Source organism: Notamacropus eugenii, chromosome 5 (genome assembly GCF_028372415.1).
Source record: "Notamacropus eugenii isolate mMacEug1 chromosome 5, mMacEug1.pri_v2, whole genome shotgun sequence".
Lineage (NCBI taxonomy): Eukaryota > Metazoa > Chordata > Mammalia > Diprotodontia > Macropodidae > Notamacropus > Notamacropus eugenii.
The window spans coordinates 249,716,910-249,739,277 of NC_092876.1; the positions used below are offsets into that span (position 1 = coordinate 249,716,910).

General features: G+C 33.4%; 1 protein-coding gene across 1 annotated transcript in view; it reads left to right on the forward strand.

The window, feature by feature from the left end:
- ZNF804A (zinc finger protein 804A) overlaps window positions 1-22,368 on the forward strand; it is a 447,029-nt gene that overhangs the window by 230,154 nt on the left and 194,507 nt on the right. The window lies entirely within an intron of this gene.

Here is a 22,368-nt window from a genome sequence, read left to right on the forward strand (position 1 = left end):
GGAGTTGGGATATGTTTTCCACGGTAATATGGAAATTCAGAAGCAGGATATGTTTGGAGGAATATAACTTCTGTTTTTAACATTGGCAACTTTGGTATGTATATAAAGCTCCCTATTAAAAATATGTAGTCGATATTTGGTGTTTCAGAAAGGAAATTCAGGACAGAGGAGAGAGCTAGATATTTTATAGTGAAATCATTTGCATAGAGATGAAAATTGAATCTATTGAATGTATTGAGATTAAAAAAGAAAGGGAGAGAGTGTTGAGAGAAAATAGAACAGGGCCAAGACAGAGCCATGGAGAACACTCATAGTTAGCAAGAGTAACATGGAGGAAAATCCAGCCAAGGAGACAGAGGAGTAGACAGACAGCTCAGGAGAAAAGCAACAGAAAGAGCCAAGATAATTCAGGGACCACTAACCATTACTGTCCAATTGAAATTGCTTCACTGTAGTCTATAAATTTATTTAGTTCACTATACAGACAACTACATGGACAGAAACATCTTTCCTCCTTTGCTAATCTGTATCTCCATACCTCTGCTTGGGTTGCTTTGTTGTTATTTGCTCTTAGTTCTCAAAGAAGACTATGGCATTAGCAAGCTGACACTATGATTTGCAAGTGAATTGGATTTAAGTGGGGCAAGGCAGTGGGAAGTCACCAGCCTCACTTTCCCCTCCAGATCCATCTGAGTCTAGTGGTGAGATATAGATCAGGAAGACTAGAGATGGCCTCATACCCCTGCTGACCCAAATGTAAACTCCCTATTCTTCCAAACTGCTAGGTCCACATCAGTCATACCAGGGTGATGAACCGATTTGATTTTCACGCACTGAGATTATCAGAGATGGGGTGTATATGTCATGGGTTTACTCCAACCACACTGTTTCAACAAGAACTGTCCTGACATGGTGGCCTCCTGTTCAACAGATACATAGAATTTGGATATTAAAGGGACAATAAAGATAATCTAATACAAAGCCCCTGAAGAAACTAGGACCAAGAGAAATGAAAGTATTCACTGAAAGTCCAATAGCAAGGTCACATACCCACGCAAGTAGGAAAAATTAGTGTTTGGGTCAGCTAACTCCAGATCCAGTACTCAATCAGTTACACTGTGCCTGTCTCCTCCTATGAAGTTTGTTCCATGGTTTTCTGAATATATCTTCATTCCTTTCACTTTCATTCCAACTGCTAACATTAGCACCTACACCTGAATAAATAACCTGGCCATTAAAGCAGAGGCAGTTATCTTGCTTTCTGACTTACCTATCTGACACTGATAGTGCCTCCCACATTTGATCTTTCTTCCTCTGCCTGAAAAACTTCCCTCTACTGTCAACAAAGTTGGAGAATTGAAAACCTAAGAGCAATATGGAGTCAGACTACAAACTTTAAAACAAAGATTCTTGTTTGAAAAAAGACTTTCATCTCAGCTAGTAAAATGAATGAAATAGTAAATGAAAAGCAAAACACTTGTTAGACCTGATTCATCATTTATTTATTTTTCTTTATTTTAGCCAATGATCTGTAATAATTGTGTTCATGGCATGGGAAATGAACACTGGCATCCATTCAAGAACAGCTCCTTGACCTGTTTTCAGGGGACCTATAGTCTTAAACTACCCTGCAATAGCTTTATGATTAGTAAGCTTCAGAAAACTATAAGTGTGGATTTTATGTTTATTATATATTTGTAAGGCTCCCTTGACTACCTTCTTCTAGAATAGCACTCTAGTGCATTTTCTTAGTGATACCAAGTATCATGAACTGCAGGTGAGGGTTTCTTAGAATTACTCAGTTGATGCATGAGGTCTCAACAAACAAGGGAGACAAGGGAGTTGTGGAGGAAAGTTATTAAGTGCTAGTGCTTTGGTCTTGATGGCACTTATATAATATGTTTACAACAAGCTTTCCAAACACTGCTCTCTGGCTCTCTAATAGCTCTGTAGAACTGGACTCAATAAATAGATTATCCTAGTTACCCATTATTTTATTTCCCAAACCTGAGGTATATAGCTTAGATGCATGGAAGCTGGATAAAAGATTTAAAAAAAAATCACCCCCACCTCTCACCCCCTGAACAAGAATAACTGAAAAGAAATACCCAATTCCTATGCCTCCCTGTGGTATAATAAAGTAACTCAGGAATATCTCCTTGGAAGAAGATTATATCACTTGTACAAACTCTGTAAAGAATTATGTCAGACATCCATTCATTTGTCAGAGAAGAAGAAAGGGGACCTTCTCCTGAACTGCATGTGGATCAGCTTTATTATCTCCCTGAAAAATATCAGGGAACAATTGATTGTTAGAAATGGTTTTCTACAATGCTGATTCTTGGGGCAACATCTTTAGGTTTTACATGTTCTTTCCACCAGAACCTTGAAGATTTGTAGAATGAAGTGAAATTAATGAATTTAGTTTAGAAAATTCCACCTGATATAAAGATTGATACCATGAATAAACTGGAGAAGCAAGGAATAGTGTATTTATCAGATCTATGGAGAAGGGAAGAATTCTTTACTAAAGGAGAGATAGAAAGCATTATGAAATGCAAAATGGATAACTTTGAGTACATTAAACTGAGAAGTTTTTGCACAACCAAACCCAATGCAACCAAAATCCGGAGGGATGTAGTAAATTGGGAAAGAATTTTTACAGCAAAGCTCGGGGATAAAGGCCTCATTTCTAGAATATATAGAAAACTGACCCAAATGTATAATCATACAAGTCATTCCCCAATTGATAAATGGTCAAAGGATATGAACAGGCAATTTTCAGAGGAAGAAATTAAAGCTATCAATAATCATATGAAAAAATGCTCTAAATCACTATTGGTTAGAGAGATGCAAATCAAAATAACTCTGAGGTACCACATCACACCTATAAGATTGGCAAACATGACAGAACAAGAAAATGATAAATGCTGGAGAGGATGTGGGAAAGTTGGAACACTAATTCACTGTTGGTGGAGCTGCGAGCGCATCCAACCATTCTGGAGAGCAATTTGGAACTATGCCCAAAGGGCTACAAAAATGTTCATACCCTTTGACTCAGCAATATCGCTACTAGGACTATATCCCCAAGAGATCATAAAAATGGGAAAGGGTCCCACATGTACAAAAATATTTATAGCAGCATTTTTTGTAGTTGCCAAAAACTGGAAGTCAAGAGGATGTCCATCAATTGGGGAATGGCTGAATAAATTATGGTATATGAATGTAATGGAGTACTATTGTGCCATAAGAAATGATGAACAAGAAGACTTCAGAGAGGCCTGGAAGGACTTATATGACCTGATGCTGAGTGAAAGGAGCAGAACCAGGAGAACTTTGTGCACAGCAACTACCACAGTGTGTGAGAGTTTTTTCTGGTAGACTTAGATTTTTGTAATAACACAAGAACTTCTTACAAAAAAAAAAAATCCCAATGGTGGATCTCAAGGCAAAATGCCTTCCACACTCAGAGAGAGAAATATGGAAGTCACTCACATAATGTAGCAGATCATGTTTGTGTATGTGTATGTGTTTGTGTATCATGTTCTGATTTGTTATATGATTTCTTTCATTTATCTTAGTCTGACTACGTAGCATGACTATAGTGAAAATATACTCAATAGGAAAGTATATGTAGAATCTATACAGAATTGTATGCAGTCATGGGGAGGGAGGGGGGTGGTGGGGGGTAGGTGGGGGGGATAAAATCTCAATTGTATGGCAGTGATTGTTAAACATTAAAAAATAAAAATTAAAAAAAAATAAAATAAAAACCAACCCCCCCCCCCAAAAAAAAAAAAAGAAAATTCCACCTGAAAGTATCCTTGACATTCATTGTTGCTGGTAATCATTAGTCATTGGTCATGGTCGTTGCCAAGTTAGGAGAACACTTTTTAGGAGGTCACACATTCCTTTTTTTCATTTTCAGTTCTGTCTATTGGAGTCATTACTACTGAAATGTTGAAATTTAATGTTTGGATGACAAATCTCTTCAAGAATAAAATGAGTGTATTAGAGCAGAGTAGGTGGTATTGTTTCAAATCATTTGGATCAATATCTCATTTCCATGAAGAACATTAAATAATTGGTACCCAGATTCATTCATTCATTCATTGATTCATTCATTCATTGTTAATTTATTTAGGATTTACTATCTGAGCAGCATCTATCAGAACAATAAGTAGTAATTACAGCTCTCTATTCTTTAGAAGAGCTTTAAATGGCTAATGAGTAATTTCATGTAAACTTTATGTGTTCTACTTATGGTCTTTTGAAAGAAGAGAAATAGTCAAAATAAGCACTTTAAGGTTTAACCCCTAAAAACAATTTTCCATTTACTATGTTGCTAAATAATCACAATAATTCTACATGATAGAAATGATTATTAGACGCATTTTGAAGAGAAAGAAATAGAGGCTCAGAGAGGTTAAATGACTTGACCATGGCCACATATCTATCTCTTAAATTTAAAACTTCTGTTTCTCCTACTTGTTGATCACATAAAAGAATCTACATTATTTTGTAACTTTTGAGCATTTTTGTTATAATAATTTTGTTTCTTCAAAGCAATAAAAGCAAGTTATTTGTTAATTTGTAATTCTTATAAATAAGTTAATACTTTTAATAAAATATTTCTTAACATTCCTATTGCTTATTTTGAATAGTTTTCAAAAATATAGCTAGATATGTGTATATGTGCATGGGTGCATGTGTGCATAGAGTTTTGTGTATAATTTTAATTAGCATTAATGGTAGAAATGAAAAGTACTAATTTACATACGATTTTGAAATAACTTTTCTTTTTTAATCATTTATTCTTAAAATATGGTGTGTAACTCCACAGCCTAAATTATTTGTGCACATTTATTTCAATCATTATGATAATAAGCTTAAAGAGATAAAAGCTGTTCTATTTCTTATTCTGCATTGTTAAACCAGTGCAAGTGTTTCAATTATCATAATTCTGAATTCTTTTATGGCTTCAAAAATTCAAAAGTAATACAATCCCCTTCTTGTGTGCAATTTAATTTGGCATTCAGTCTAACATACTTGACAGCTGCCTTTGAATGTATTATGTAGGTATATGAAAAGCAAAAAAAAAAAAATAGGGGAATTCTGAAAAAAGTTAGAACAAATTTGGTGAAAACCTATCATATGATAAGACTAAGATATAGGGGTATATTGCTGCTTTTTCTGTAAAACTTGGTTAAAGATCTTATGAAGATAAAATTTTAAGATATGCATGTACTTATGTATATGTAAATAGACACATGTTGATGAGAAGTCAGCATCTATAGAGGTCTATAGCTTTCTATATCTATACAAATTGCTGTATGTGTATGTATGTATATACACAGATTTATATACATAAATATGTAAAAATACACACTTATATGTGTGTAGATAGATATAGTTACATTTTCGAACTTGCATCAGGAGACATTACTTTAAAATTCTATCCATTACAGTTCTTAGCTCTTAATATTTGTCTATTAAGTATTTTTTGGATTTGCATGTGTCACTGTGTGTGTGTGTGTGTGTGTGTGTGTGTGTGTGTGTGTGTGTGTATTGTAAGAGATAGAGCATGAGAGAGATGAAGAGACAGAGAGACTGGATGGGGAGGAGGAGAGGGTTGGACAGAATAGGAAAAGACATGGGTCATTTTCGCTGTAATTGCTAGCCTCATGTCACTGTAGATGAAAGGATTCATTTCAGTAGCCTTTTTCAAAAATGTGGCATAGACTTTCAGTCTTTACCACAACACATACATAAAGATTATCCTTCACAATACCAAGCTGGAAAGGCCGAGGCTGTTTCCATCTGTCAAACGATCATTTATACCATCTTTAGTGTCTGTTCCATTAATCCCTATCTTAACCCATGCGGTTTCCTTAAGGTTCAATATCATATTGCTTCAGAATCTCAAGGAATCATATGCATGTATTTTTGTATTTCTCCATATATATGAAGAAACATATTTTATATAAATTTATTCATATACTTATTATCTCTTTTTCATGTCTCTAGAACCCAATTAAATGTCTCTTATTTTAATTTCTTTTTAATTCATACAGATGAATTTTTTTTCTGTCAAGGTAATTTGCTACTTTGACTTATTCGGTAGTAGTTACTCTACAAGTAAGATTTTTTTCCTCTTACTACCAGATTTTTAGTATTCAGTAAGCCAGGGAAGTTAAATCACTTACCCAAGATTATAGTGTGATAGGATTAGAGGCTGATTTTGAAGCTAGGTTTTCTGACTCTGGAGTCAATACTTTTTTTGTTTACAATTCTCCCTCTTGATACAGAACAAGTACTGGAAGGAAGATTAGAAAAGCTAACTGTGTACGTGTGTGTGTGTGTGTGTGTGTGCATGTGTGTGCATATGTGTATAGATCTGCAAATATGTGCCTGTGTATTCATGAGGAAATACGTATATATGTATGCATATATCCATATATGTATACAACACACATGCATACTGTGTGTGTGCATGTTTGTTTTCTCCCCTCATCTTTCTTTCCTACAGTTGTTCTGTATCAGTATGGTATACAGGTATACTGGATAGAATGCTGTCTCTAGAGTCAGAAAAACTAGCTTCAAAACTTACCTCTAATACTATTTATGTGATCTTGGATAGATCACTTAACCTTCTTTCAGGCTTTGTTTCTTCATCTATAAAATGAGATTGGTTGAAGTAGGTGACCAATGAGGTCTTGCAAGTTCTCTGTTCATGACCCTACATCTATAGTATTCTGATGATTTGGCTACTCAGCTATCCATCCTTCCCTTCTCTATAGAGTTATGATAAACATTATTACAACAGTACCAACATATTAGTTTTGTTTTATCACTTCATTGTTATAATACAATCTTTCTATTAGATGTTATAGAGGCCTTTTTTTGATGAGTAAGTTTAGGGCAATATGTCCTTGAATGATGCTTCAATTTATCTCAAAGGGTATCAAATGCTCAAAACACCATGGTATCAGGTCACACTATAATTCAAAAATGCTTAACAAAATAAATAAAAAATACATTACAATATAGGTAATGTCAATTTGCAATTTTCTAAGTCAATATGAGGCTGCAGGAATCCATTTCTATTTCATTTTAATATGACTTTTAGAGAATTAGGGTAAGCCTTCTATATTTTATACATAATCTGTCTAATTCCCAAAGGAATTGAGGCCTTCTTGATTTCATTTTCTGTTACTTTAGCAAACAGTGCCTCTTGGGTTAGGCATCTGTTTGGGTAAAAGCATTCAACTATCTTAATTCAGTGTGGTGCAATGGAAAGAGTCTTGTATATATCTAGTATTGTAGTTAAGCTATTTAGTTTTAAGACGGATATTTGTATATATAAACACATTATAGATAAATAATTTTCCTTCAATGAATGATTTATTTTTTAAAATACCTTCCTTGAGCATATTCAGGTTTCAGCTATCTTAACTGTACATGTTTCATGAGATAACCAATCGTAGAATGATCATCATCTCCTCATCTGTTTGTGTTGTTTTATGTAGAGCATAGAGGTGACTATCTATGAACCTGGAATACTTAGTGTATTTGAATACGTGTCATCCCAGACAGGGGATTGCCATGACATCCCAGGAACTTCTTCTATGGTTTAAATGTTTCAGTATAATTAATAGCATTCTAATGGAGATAACTAATAGAGCCATAGTGTCAACGATATTACCTCAAAGTTTAGAACATCTGGGTTCAGGTCAGAATTATATTTTTTCTGTGACCTGGGAAATCACTTATCCTCTCAGTGTACTAGGTCACTTTCAGGTCATTGTTCATTGTCATTGGTAGAAAATGTCCTTACTCTGAGCTGCCTACATCAGGTATAATTATAGTTCTAGTAACAAAATAGTACTATTAATCAGTTGTACATTTGGAGTATCGTATCAGGTTCTGGACTGTACATTGTAAGGAATACATTAAAAATAGGTGTCAAGAATGACCAGGATGATGAAGGGTCTGAAAATAGTGTCATATGAGGAACAGTGGGAGGAAAAAGGATAATACTTTATCTGGAGGGGAAAGATCTCAGGTTGATAAAGCTTTCTTCAGATATTTTAATTGTTGATATGTAAAAGAAAATGTTTTCTGCTTTGATCTAGAAGACAAAAACAAGAACAAATACTAGAAGTTTTTCTGAGACATTTTTTACTGAATAAAAGGAAGATTTTTCTTAACAAGTAAACCTGTAAGAAAATAGAGGTTAATGACCATTGGTCAAGGATGTTATAAAGAAAAAAAGAGTTCTTTACTGGGAATATTTGAAGTAAAATCACCTCTCCTTTCCAACTCTAATAGTCTATAATTTTTTGATAGACAACATGATAAATGTTAAGTACTTTCTATACTTTTTTTGCAATACAATGCGTTGTTTTAAGTAAAATGGTGTACATTATTAATAATATAAGCATATTTCAATATTACCACCCTATATTTCCACATCAGTAAGTGATATTACCACATCAGTAAGTGATTTTCAACTTAAACACATATACAGACAACTATTACTCAAGCTCTCTATCTAAATTAAACTATCAAATGATAATGAAACTATGAGCAGAATACAGATCCATGAGTTTTCTAATTATTTTCTATTGTGAACATTGGCTAAGATTCCATCTTTACAAGACATATATACAATACAGATTAAAACTCCTAAATTTTCCATTTATTTAATTTTCTCTTCAGATAAGTAAAAGAGTGATGGGGGGTTTTGATGGATTGTGGAAAGCATATAATTAAGGAGCTATGACAATAAAATTAAATCCATCTGTATGCTATATAATTTTTCAGAGATGTATAAAGCATGTTCAATAGATTTGTTAGTTCATTTCAACAACACAGTGAGAAAAGACAATGCCATTACTAAGTGAAAGTTTAGCTCTTGTGCTTCTGTGATTTGATACTTTCACTGAAGATAATATATCAAAAAATAATGTATTTCTCATGTCAGCATGAAAAAAAAATCTTCAGTTAATGTCAGAGGAGCAAACAAAGGATTACTTTCTTACTCAAAGCTTATCCAAATAAATTCAAAACCTTATCTGGTGATCACACAGAAATCCTTTTTTTTTAACTTGCTAAAGTTTTCTTTGGTAGTGTTTTGGTAGTTGCTTGCTTCTGTTGTGTTTTTAGTTCAGTAGTTTCTCCTTTTAATTTAACCCGGACAAAATGTATTCTCTCCTACTGTTGGTCATTTGCAAACTCCTCCTAATTCCCCTCCCTCCCTCCCTCCAGAAAACACCTTGGAACGAACTGTGTTGCTCCACATTTTGATTCTTAAGAACTTTATTCTTCTTAAGCTTTTGCCCGCCACTGCCTCAAAGCCTTTTCTGATCTTTATAGTTGCTAATTATCTCTTTCTTCTCAATTTTCCTTCTACCTAATTATTCATATCCATTATATTATCTCAGTAAAATATTAGTTCTTTGAGGAAAAAAAAAAAGCTAAATACCACCTATGCCCTATGCACCAATCTTTATAATAACTGGTTCAGAGGAACTATTGTTATTCTGATTTTACAGCTGAGGAGATTGGGAGAGACAGGTTAAGAGCCTTTCTCAGATTCACACAATTAGGAAGTATCAGAGGTAGAATTTGAACTCAGGACTGCTTGACTTCACACTCACCATTCTACTTACTGAACCACATAATTACCTTGAAAACACAGACTATTTTATTTTTGTCTTTCTATGTCCCACACCTAGAATAGTATGTAGTATGTAGTAAACACTGAATAAAGGAATGTGGAATTGAATTGAATTAGTTGGTGTTTTGTGACATACATTTTCGTTTTGATTTTCTCTACTATCTTAACAAGTCTAGTGTGTGTGTGTGTGTGTGTGTGTGTGTGTGTGTGTGTGTGTGTGTGTATAAATAATAGAAAGTCTTTTGAAACAGGAGAGGAATATTGAAAATGAATTGTAAAAATAGAAAAAAGTGAAATAAAATTAATTCCCCATCCATATATATGCATATATAGTTTACAATATGAATCTTAATTAAATATGTTAATATAATAGTTTTATAATATAGAGGAAATGGATTTGAATATAAGCATTTCCTATTTTAATTACATCTCAACTACAAAATGAAGGGGCTGATGGGGTGAGTTCTAAAAATCAGCTCCAGTTCTAAATCCATGAATCGGTGAACCCCATTGGCCACAAAACCCCACTGCCCACAAAAAACGTTTTATATTACCTCCATTCAATGTCTCTAGAACCAAATTGAAATCTTCATATTTTAATTTCTTTGCCATTCCTACAGATAATGTCTTCTAGGTCAAGATAATTTACTACATTGGTTTATTTGGTAGTTACCCTACAAAGAAATTTCTTCCCTGTTATTGACAGCTTTTCAGTATTTACTTACATGGTTCAATGGTGTGAAAGCCAGACATAGGTCAAAGTTTTAATGATTCATTAATAACCTTTGGAATAAGCAAGCCACCTTTTGTGAGGAAAGAAATGTAGTCTTTTATTTATGGGAGCATGACATTTCTGTCAGTTTATTGGATTCATAGTGGCCATTGATGTTACAGAACATTTTCAGAATATAACTTATATCAGAATCTTGCACATTTAGTATTGAGCTAAGGCTCTCATTTTCCATATTCTTAAGTGTCACTTTAAAAAAATATTTCTGAAGGTTGATAGTTTAAGGAGAATGATATCTTTAAATCATTTTCAGATCAATTTGCAAAATTTTGCAAGGGTAGCAATGATCATAAATGTGTTTCAATTCATTGCAAACTGAGTCTTTCACACTGTGAGACTGTGCAAGTTTTTGAGGGTTGGGAAGAGAAAGGAGCCTATATATTACAATATAAGTAGTTTATGGACAATCTATAGAATTGAGTATAACAGTTTGCATCAAGTTAGGAGTTACTGATAAAGCATCTGCCGTTTATAGAGCACTATGCCAGGGACTGAATAGATTGAATTTTTTTTAAGATAAATTTTCTTTAAATAATGTAGAATGTTTGAACATTTCAATCTAATTGGAAGAATAATATACACATCCTATTCCCAAAGCAACTTAGAGTTAGAAGAAAATAATTGTTAACCCCTGAACAAATAGTACTTTCTTATGCACCTTAGTATATTCTGTTGATCGTGCACTCCCAGTCACCAAAGGAGTGGAACAAGGCTGTGTGCTTGCTTCCATGCTTTTTAGCATGATGTTTTCAGCCATGCTGTCAAATGATTTCAATGAGGGTAAATTCTTCAGCTTTAAAAGACTAAAAGCCAAGACCAAAGTGGAAGGAATATTGGTGTATGATTTTTTTGTTTGCAGATAATTGTACACTCAGTGCAGCCTCTGAAGCTGAGATGCAACAAAATATGAATCAATTCTCTGCTAGCTGTGCTAATTTTGCCCTAACAACACCAAGAAAACACAGGTGCTCAATCAGACACCATCATACCATCCATACATGGAACCATCAGTTACAGCAAATGCTGTGGATAAGTTGACTTACTTTGGTAGTGTACACATTGTTAATGAGATTGATGCATGCATTATCAGAGTTAGCTCAGTGTTTGGAAGACTCAGAAGGAAAGAGAGGGAGAGAAGAAGGAAGAGAAGACTGAATACAGAACTAAGATCTACAGAGCCATTGTATGGAAGAAAAGAGAGAAAAGAAGACTGACTAACAAACTAAGGTCTAGGGAGCCATTGTGCTGACATCCATGTTGTATGCCTATGAATCCTGGACAGTCTACCAGCACTTTGCCAGGAAACAAAATCCCTTCCATTTGAATTGTCTTAGGAAGATTCTGAAGATCACCTGGTAGGATAAGATACCAAACACCAAGGTCCTTACTTGAACTAAACTGCCAAACATTCAAACTCTGTTTCAGAGATGGCAACTCTGATGGACTGGTCATGTTGTTTGAATGCAAAATGTACACTTGCCAAAAAGACTATTTTATGGAGAACTCACATAGGGCAAGCGTTAACATGGGTGTTCAGAAGATGTGATACAAGGGTGCCCTCAACATCTCTCTTAAGAAGTTTGGAATTGATTGTATGACATGGGAGACACTGGCACAGGACCACTCAGCATGGCATGCCAATATCAGAGAAGATGCTGTGCTCAATGAGCAAAAGGGAATTGAAACAGCTCAAAGGAAATGCAGGATGCAAAAATATGGAGTATCCTCCTGAAATGTTCACATGGGCTGTATGTGCCAGACCTGTGGGAGAGCATTCTGAGCTTGTATTAGTCTGATCAGCCACAGTATGACACTTTGAAACCTGACTCTAGCATAGTCATATAATTTTGGTACCCTTTGAGAATGAAGAACAGCAGCTAATCAACCAATCAATCAATTAATTAATTAAAAGGTACTTATTAAGCACCTAATTACTGTGCCAGGTACTTGGAGCCTGAGGAAACAAAGCGTATTTTTTAAAAATCTCTCCTTGTCCTCAAGAGGTTAATGTTCTAAGTAAGTAAACAACATGCGTAGATATAATTCTACACAAAAGAAAAGGTAATTTTGGGGGGAAAGGAGGCATGTTAGCCACAGAAACTTCTTCCTTTTTGTTGAATTTGTAACCATATTTTAAATTATAACATAGAGTCACTTCTGTTTTTGTTATGGCTATTTATATACATATTGTTCATCACTCATATTAAATTATAAACTCCATGAGGACAGGGATTTTTCTGCCATGCATTCATTTACCAATTATTTATGAAGTGCCCAACATATATGTAATACCAAATGCCATGTTATTGTCCTTCTCACTGTAAACTAAGCCAAAAGGGATATTTCTTCTACTGAGATGGCAATCTTCTCTGCCAAGGATAAACTTGGGACTGGTTTCAAAGGTGCTGTGCACAAAACAGATGGTATCTTCTAGGACCTTGGTTCACCTTGGTCTTTAACAGATATGGACAGATCCTCTACTTTAGAGTCTTCTCTTGTCCTATTTTGAATATTTTCCTATATCCCCAGAGAGCATAGATAACTATTTAAATTTTTCAGCACATTTAACATTTTGCTTACCACTTCATTACATTTTTGGTCTGTGGTTTGCTTCCTTTTTGATACTGTAGAATATAACCCCATGCCTCCTATATGAATATCAACCTCTAATAAGGAAGTTTCTGACATGAATGCAGGTCATTTACCCTCATCCTCTTCGTTAATAGCAATATCATTTCAGTCTCTTGATGAAACTTAGAAAAAGTGGTATATAAGCAGACAATATTTTTCTTCTTAAATCAAATAATTTAATAATCATTATTAATCAAAGTAAGTTTAATATTTTTACTTATTAGTTGATAAGAGGAGATTAATTGAGGATTTTCAGAGCACCAAGGTTAGACATATTGAGAAATTTCAAATAGATTTGTGGGAAATGCTTACAAAGTGAACTTTTATAGCAAAACTTTAATTTTCAGGTTTTATCATAAGGTACATATACACAAATGGGAAGAATTAGTGTAAAATAAACTTTTCTTCTCATATGTACAGAAAAAAAATTGGGATGAACTTTTTTCTTGCCCCTTCAAAGGTATGCTTGATTATGCAGAATTAGCTAAAATAGTAAACTTGCCATTTTACTTTACTCTGAAAAAAGTAGATTTACAACCAAAATGCAATATGTTTAAAATTATCTTAAACAAAAGCATGTTTTACAAAATATTTACTATTATTTTCTTGACCCAGTAATAAAATTTATTTCTGTCCTTAAATGTTTTCATTTGAGGTTACACTTATTTTAATAATATTTTATATTTTCTACATGTAAAAAAAAAATTCTGATGTTTTTTTTTTTAAGTTCTGAGTTCCTAATTTTATCCCTCCCTTCCTCTCTACTCCCCTCACTGATATGTTAAGCAATTCGATATAGGTTATACATGTGTAATTATGCAAAACAGTTCTACATTAGTAATTTTGTGCAAGAAGATTTGGAAAGGAAGAAAGATAAAAAAAGAAGGAAGTAAGCAAAAAGAAAGAAGGAAAAAGAAAGAAAAGAAAAATAGTATGCTTCAGTCCATATACAGACATTAGTTCCTTTGGAGATTTCATTTAGAGGAGAATATTCATAATTTTTACACATAATTTGAGTGTAGTTTCTGGAAAGTACTTTAGAATTGAAATTTTGGCCACAGACACATAAAACTAAAAGTGTATGTTAGTCTAATTTTAAATGATCCAAGTGAGGCAACATATTTATTACATGATGAAAGATTCCTTAGAGCCACTGCAATTTTAATGAAATGAGTCTGCAGAATGTAATTAAAAAAGAAATATCATTACCTTTCACTTTCAGATCTAGGTCCTCAAAGACAAGTTTGCCAACCACCTGCAAGTCTTTAGAGATTTTTTTTTAATTTAATATATTGATATGTGTCCAAATAAAGCACAACGTGTGTTTGTGTGTGTGTGTGTGTTAAGTCCTTCTGGACTGTAAGTACAAAATTACTACAGTATACGTTGAATTTCAAAGGTTAAAGCATTTTTAAAAATTTATAATTTTCAGGAATCATTTGTTCCAGATCTTTTGGAAGCTACTCTCAGAAAATAAAAAAACTACATATATATATATATATATATATATATATATATATATATATATATATATATATATATATGTATATATATATATATATATATATACACATATATACATATATATGTAATATTATACATATACTATCACATTATACATCCATATATATTTCACTATATATACACAAGAATTATATACATATATATATAATATTAGTGAATGTGGATCTTTTGAGAACAACTCATCATCTTTTAAAACTCATACAAACAGAATTACTTTCTTTTAAAAATTCTTTTCTTGGGAAAAGGTAGATTTTATAGGCATCTTAAAACAATTTTATTCTTGTTTACTAAAAAGTTTGTCTTCTGTTGTCTTTGGAAATATTATAGTATTATAGAAATACTTAAATGCATGCATTTTAATATGATATGGCATAAAGTCAAGGGGGAAAAATATCTGCTGAGTTCCAGAATAGAAAAATTATCTGAAAATCCATTGGTTTCTAGATTAAGCACGCATTAATGAAGGTTAACACAAGCAGTTAGTACTGTGGCAGCTAAGTGGTTCAGTGGACAGAGCTTTAACTTATGTCTGCCTCAGTTTGTGCCTCTGTCAAATGGGGATAATAACACCTTGCAGGGTTTTTATGAAGATCAAATGAGATAATACTTAAAAAGTCCTCAGTATCATGTATGGCCCATGGTAGCTATTAGATAAGTACTTCTTTCCTATTTAAAAAGATTTACAGTTATTCATTAATTTACTTGGAATGCATTTAAGACACATACTTTTGCTTCTGTCCATTATAGAACAGATTCATATTCTGGCATCTACTTCCTAAACTTAACAGTCTAGAAATTTATTTCTCCCTGTTGAAGGACATACTGAAAGGAACACAATTGTTATTCTACTTGAGTGACAATCTTTTGCGTTTTTCAAGAGAAATCTTGGTGCGATGATAGAGCACTGGTTCTACGGTCAGATACCCTGGGCTCAAGTCCCCATTTCTCTGCTTATAATTTTTCTACAAATTAACCATTTGACCTAGGGCAAGTTCCTTCAATTCACCGACCATCAACAGTAACACGGCAGGTTCAGACTATATGAATTTTAAATATCTGCAAGGTCTGAATCTATGATCTTATCATTTATCACCACAGATTTGAATTAGACTACTATAACAACAACTGCTACAGTCTTATGAATCAGAAATAAGTATTATTTCACTCAATTTACAGGGCAGCAAACTGAGATTTAAAGACATTAAGTGAATTAATCAAGGTCGCACATCTCGTCATTTGTGGAACTACTACTCAGACACGTCTCTTCTGTCTCTAGATACAGTTTTTTCCTATTACATAAACAATTTAGGATAGATATGATTTTACTCAATTTAATTTTATGTTTGCTAAAGACTTATTGTGTGAAGTTTATTGTTTTAAACAATAGATTTGGATACAATAATTAATTGCCCAACTCCACCTACTGTGAGGTAACATTATGAAGTTGAAACAATACTGTATTTGAAGTGAGACTGGAAATTCTGACTCTGTCTTTGTGACCTTGGGTAATTCATTTCTTATTTCAGGGAATAAATAGTCTCATCTGTTAAAAAAAAAAAGAGGTTGGACAATATAGCCTCTTTCTAGGTCTAATTCTATTATCCTCTAATCCTATGGACTCTAACAAAAATAACTGAGGAAGGATGTTTTCATGAAAGAAACATCTTCTGAGATAAACTTTAAAGGATGAGTAGCAATTTAGTAGGAGAAGAGACAAGATTGGCCTGACCAGAGGTGTGGCAAATCCTGAGTATGTTTGAGGGACAGAGAAGAGTTCATTTTGGTGATAGGGCATAATATGTGGAAAGAGGCATCATGTGATGATCTCTGAGTTATCTGTTCAAGCAAATTCTGTAGATCTGATAAGGCTGGAAAGTGAAGGCAGCACCTAACTGTGGAGGATCTAAATTGAAGGTTGGGAAATTTTTGACTTTAATTCAATGGGCATTGAAGATTTCACAGCAGATTAATGACATATCTGCTTCTAAGTATAAAGTCAGGTAGATTATTTTGGAAGTGGTATAAAAGATGAACTAGAGCAGGGAAGGAGGCTATTCGAATATTTCTGATAGATGATAAGGAGAGCCTTCACTAGAGTGATGATTATTGGAAAGAGGAGAGGTTGAAACTGAGGAATAGTAGATATGGAATTCAATATTGCTTCTATTTATAAAATGTAATCACCCTTTTTGATTTTTTGTATTTATTTCAAACTCGATTGCTCAAACTAAATTAACATAATTTCTGTTAAAAAGCTCATAATGATAGTAGAAATGTGCTGTAGAAAGTGAATTGAAGTTGAAGTGAAAAGATCTCAAAAGTAACTCTATTGATGAATATCTATGCCTATGGGCAAGCCTCTTCATCTCATTGTATTTCAGTATTTTCCTCTATAAAACAGGCATAATGGCACCAGGCTCTTTGACATGGAGTTGCAATAATGATCAAATGAAATTTGCAAAAGTGGTTTAAAAAATTTAAAGCGCTATGCTCATCATAAGGGGATATTTTTGGTATAAACTAATTCTGTGCTCACCATTTCCAAAGCAATATACAGGGGGGAAAATGTGGCACACAAATATGATTTCTAGTGAATTTAATTTCCACATCAGATTTTTCAACAACTTGAATGCTTTAAATTTTACTTATAAATGAAATGTTATTAGTAGTTTAGTAAGACAAAGTGTCCTAAAAGTTAAATAGTATAATAATTATATATTATAAACTCACACATACATACATATATGTGTGTGTTGCCCCTATTCCAGATCTTCCCAGGGAAAGAGATACAGGCAGTTTAACAGAATATAATAACTTAAAATAGTTAATTAGGTCAGAATTTCATGATCAAATCACCTAGTGCAACTAACTCAATATGTGAGACAACATCAATCAAAAGATCAAATTGTGTAGCTAAACCATTAGATTTTAGTTCTAGTAAGGTAATCTTATCACCATGGAAAGTTTCTGGTCCCCTCCAGGTGTGTGTGTGTGTATATAATCACAAATTATTTAGGTGAAGGGAATGGGTTATTAACAAATAACAGCAAATGCCTATGATAGTGTGTAAAACTTCAAATCAACTTGAAGCTAGTAAGAATTGGTGAGAAAGGAGAATATGCCAAGTATGGAAAACAATTTATACAAAGGTTAGAGTCAGGAGATTGAATGTGACTTTGAGGGTAAAATGAGCAGGCAGTTTAACTGGAATGTAGACTATTTTAGGGAGTCACATGTGGAATGAGTCTAGAAAAGGTTAGAGCCAGAATGTGAAGGGTTTTATATACTAATGGAAGAGTGAAATATACTATAGTTATAAGTAGAGTGAAATGGGTTAACGAACATCTATTGAGTCTAGCTAGGACTAAACATTAAATTTTTTAAACAGTGTAAATTTCGATCAAGAATTTGGTGGTTTCCGTTGTTTGTTATTAACCACTCATTTGAAGGACTTTTCTTGAATTTACTGATAGTTTTGGCAGCATAGACAATCTCATTTGAAAAAAAAGAAAAAGAAAAAAGATCTCAATTTGACTAACTTGACCAGCTGTTAAGAAATAAACAAGGTGGCCAGCAATTTTAACGTGACATTTTCTTGAACACTCAGATAATCTGTACATTTCAGGTTCATTATTTTCCTTCTTTCAATCTCTCCAAAAGAGCATGTACCTGGGGGAAAACCTGCAACTACCTGCAATCAATTGATTGCTAAAAGTTATTATCCCACTAGGAAGCTCTCCTTTATTTACAGAGCAGAACATTAAACTAAAAAATTAACCCTGCTGTGAAATTAACTTGAATCTATATTGAAAACTGTCAATGTAGTTTACATACTCTCCAAAGAATTTCCTCTTTATCACTTTATATATGCATATGTACTGAGCATTATTAGATATTTCTTTTTTGATGGGGAGAAGGAAGAGGCAAAGAGCAAGAAAAAAAATCCAAATCCAAGCAGAATGCATCCCATTGTTGTCTCTTAAGTGCAAGCAGAGAATGTATGTCCTGACTTTTCTCTGTATTGGAGTTCCCCTAATTCTCCTGAGATTAGAGGAACATGAAAACTTTTTGACAACTTCCCCTACTGTGTTGCAACCTCTTCTTTTATTGATTGATAATTTGTGCACCAGACATCAAAGAGCGTGGGCTTGAATATTCAAGTGACAATGTGAGATGAATGAGAAACAGTTTGTGATTGTGAGCAAAAAAAGAAAGCACTGGCACATATCTTTTGACAACATATTCTGGGCTTCCTTTCTGGGTTGGGGCCAAGATGTCAGAGTACAGGCTCCTACCTAACTGAACTCTCCCAATATTCTCTCTAAATAACTTAATGCCTCAAATCAAATTTTGAAGTGGCAGAGCCAAAAAAAAAAAAAGAGTAGAGGAAGATACTTTTTCCAGCTTAATACAATGTGTGTGGTCCACAGGAGAGGTCTATAGCACCAGCTTGAGCACAGGCCTACAGCATGGCATGAACACCAGCCTTGGTCCTTGGAGACAGTGACAATAACAGTAATAGCAATAGCTTCAGAAGCTTTCAGCCCAGAGAAAGTATGGGGTTCTGACAACTGGTCAAAAATAAATGATGTCCTGGGTGAAGTTGGAGCGGATTGGAAACTATTGTCTGTGAACTGTTCTAGGTCACCATTTCAGGATAGAAAGGAACATTTATTATTGGTAACAAGGGATCAAGGGCCCTCATCACAGTACCAAGGCCAAGAAGGGCACTAGTATTTGTGACTGCAAGGGAGCAGGGGCTCTGTCTGAGTAAAGTCCAGAGACAGACAAGGAGAATAGTGACCACAACTTTCCTGTGATAACACGTCACAGATACATCAAAAACTTCCATATGCCAAGAACTAGCTCTGAAAACAGCAATACCAAAGAACCTAAAGCTTGGCACAGTGCTTCTCCCCCCACAGATAAGTAGAGCAAAACTTAAACATAAAGTTCAAAGGGAAGAAGTACCCTGAGGATATGAACAAACAACAATGACAAAAACAAAAAAACAAAAAACAAAAAGCCAGAAAAAAAAAAAAAAAAACCAACCTTGAGCATAAGAAACTACCTTAGTGGCAGAGAAGACCAAGACATAAATTTAGATGAAAATGGCTATAAGCAAAGCCTCAAAGAAAAAATGCTAATTGGAATCAAGGCCAACAAAAATTCTTAGACTAGTTAACAAAAGAGAGAAGTATGGTAGAATAAAAATTGGGAAAAGAAATGAGAATTGTGTAAGAAAATTAAGAAAGGAGAATTAAAAGATTGGTAAAAGAGAAATAAAAAAATTCTGAAGAAAATATTACTTTAAAGAAATTGGCCTCATGGTAAAAGAAGCACAAAAATTCACTGAAGAAAACCATTCCCTAAAACTTAGACTTTGGGAAGGAGAAATTAATGGCTCCATGAAAATCCAAGAAATCATAAAATAAAGTAAAAAGAATAAAAAAATAGAAAAATATATGAAATAGTTGGTTCAAAAAAAATAACTGGCATGGAAAATAGATGAAGGAAAAATAATTTAAAAATTATTGGACTACCTGAAGGCTATGATTTAAAAAAAAACAAAAAAACAAAAACTGACAACATATTTCAAGAAATTATCAAAGAAAACTGTCCAGATATCTTATATCCAGAGTTTAAAACAGAAATTGTAAGAATCCACTAACTGCCTCCCCAAAACTATCTCCAAATGTAAACTCCCAGGAATAAGAGAACCAAATATCAGATCCACTAGTCCAAGGAGAAAATATTTCAAGCACCAGAAAGAAACAATTCAAATATCATTGAGTCACTCAGGATCACATAAGATTTAGCAGCTTCCATATTAAAAGAGTGAAGGGCTTGGAATATGATATTGCAAAAAAACGGATTTAGGATTATAAATATGAATAATTTACCAAGCAAAACATCCTTCAAGGGGAAAAAAATGGATATTTAATGAAATAGAGAACTTCCAAGCATTCGTGACAAAAGGACCAAAGATGAATAGAAAAGTTTAACAAAGACTCAAAAGAAGCATAAAATGTCAAATATGAAAGCATAATCCTAAAAGATTCAACAAGTTAAACTGTTTATATTCCTATACGAGAAAACGATACATGCAAGTCCTAAGAACTTTATCATTATTAGGGCAGTTAGAAAGCGTCTGCATAGACAGAGGGCACATGTTGGGATGATCTACAAAGAAGGAATGTAGGGGTGAGAAAGAAAAAAGGATGCAATGAAAAAAAGATGGAAGGGAGAAATAGAATAAGGCAAATTTTCTCACATTCAGTTGGTATGCAAGCAAGCACTGTTATAGTGAATGGGAAAATGGTGGAGTCACAGGCAAATCTTAAATCTTATTCTCATCACAATTCATTCAGAAAGAGAATATGTGTGTATGTGTATGATTATGTATCTATATGTGTATATATATATATGTGTGTGTGTGTGTGTGTGTGTGTGTGTGTGTGTGTGTATCTATCTATGTATCTATATCTATCTGTATCTATCTACCTATCCAGAGTTGGGTATAGAAATTTATTTTATGTAATAGGGAAATAGGAGGGGGAGGGAATAAGAGATATTGGAGGTATTATAAGGGGAAGAGTGGATTAGAGGAAGTAGTGGTCAAAAGTAAAAAAAAAAACTTTTCAAGAGAGACCGGATGAAAAAAATGAGAGAAGAATAAACAGAGGACAATAGGACAGAGGGAAATGCAGTCAGTGATCATAACTGAATGTTAATGGTATAAGTCAAACCATAGAATGGAAGCAGATAACATAATGGATTGGAAACCAGAATGCAACAATGTATTGTACACACTTGGATACATGCAAGGTTGAAATGCTCAGCTGGGGTGGCAAACATGATCTCAAAGTAAAAACAAAAATAGATCTAATTAAAAGAGATAATTAGGAAACTACATTTGCTAGAATTTATCATAGACAATGAAAAAATAATGAAATCTTTACAGTTTCTCCGATGAAGGCCTCATTTCTCAAATATAATAAATTTGAACTGAATAAAATTTATTAGAATAAGAGCCTTTCCCAAATTGATAAATGGTCAGAGAATAGGAACAAACAATTTTTTTCAGAAGAACAAATCAGAGATATCCCTAATCAAATGGAAAAAATGCTCTAAATCATGGATTAGAGAAAGGTAAATTAAAAAAAAAACTATCAGAATATCCATCAGAATCTATCTATATGTCAGAATATCACATCCATCAGAATAATAAAGGATGGAAGGGATGAAGGAAAATAGCTACATTAAAAAATTGTTGGTGGAGTAGTGAAATGGTAAAATTATTCTAGAGAAAAACATGGAACTAGGCCCAAAGAGATGAAAAAGCTGTGCACAACCTTTGATACAGCAATACAACTATGTGGGTTTATACCCACAGAGATAAAAGAAAAAACAAAAAAGAACTATATGTACAAATTGATTTGTAGCAGCTCATTTTTTTGGTTGCAAAGGACTGAAAATTGCGGGGATGGTCATCAGCTGGGGAAGAGCTAAACAAGTTATAACATATGATTGCAATGTAGTAAGTATTATTGTGTTATAAAAATGATGAGGGGAATATATATAGTATCAATATATAATATATTAATATTATATTAATTATATTAATAATCAATATTAAGTATTTTATATATATAGTATTAGAAAAACCTGGCAAGACCAATAAGAACTGATTCAAAGTTAACTGAAAAGAACCATGAGATCATTATACACAGCAACAGAA